Raw genomic sequence first — 321 nt, forward strand, 5'->3', positions numbered from 1 at the left:
CCCTGCCCTGTGGAGCCGGTGCCACCCGGTCCCACCGTAACTCAGGAATGGGCGCCCTTGGCAGCGAAGCGTGGTCCGGCCGCCGGCTTTGATCCCCGCGGCGCTGAAAGCGGTGACCCCGGGGACTGCCTCGTCCCTCCTCCTTTACAAGCCGAAGCTTCCTCGCCCTTGAAGTTGCTGGCAGGTGCCTTTCTCCTCTCCGGGGCTGCACCATTTCCAAGGCAATAAAAAGAAAAGAAGAAAAAAAAAAAGAAGAAATAAAAGGAGGGGGGGAAGACCCCAAAGTGGAGGAGGAGGAGGAGGAGGAGATGCTGGTGAATG

The sequence above is a fragment of the Cariama cristata genome, unplaced genomic scaffold, assembly GCF_000690535.1.
Source record: "Cariama cristata isolate BGI_N322 unplaced genomic scaffold, ASM69053v1 scaffold41965, whole genome shotgun sequence".
Taxonomy (NCBI): domain Eukaryota; kingdom Metazoa; phylum Chordata; class Aves; order Cariamiformes; family Cariamidae; genus Cariama; species Cariama cristata.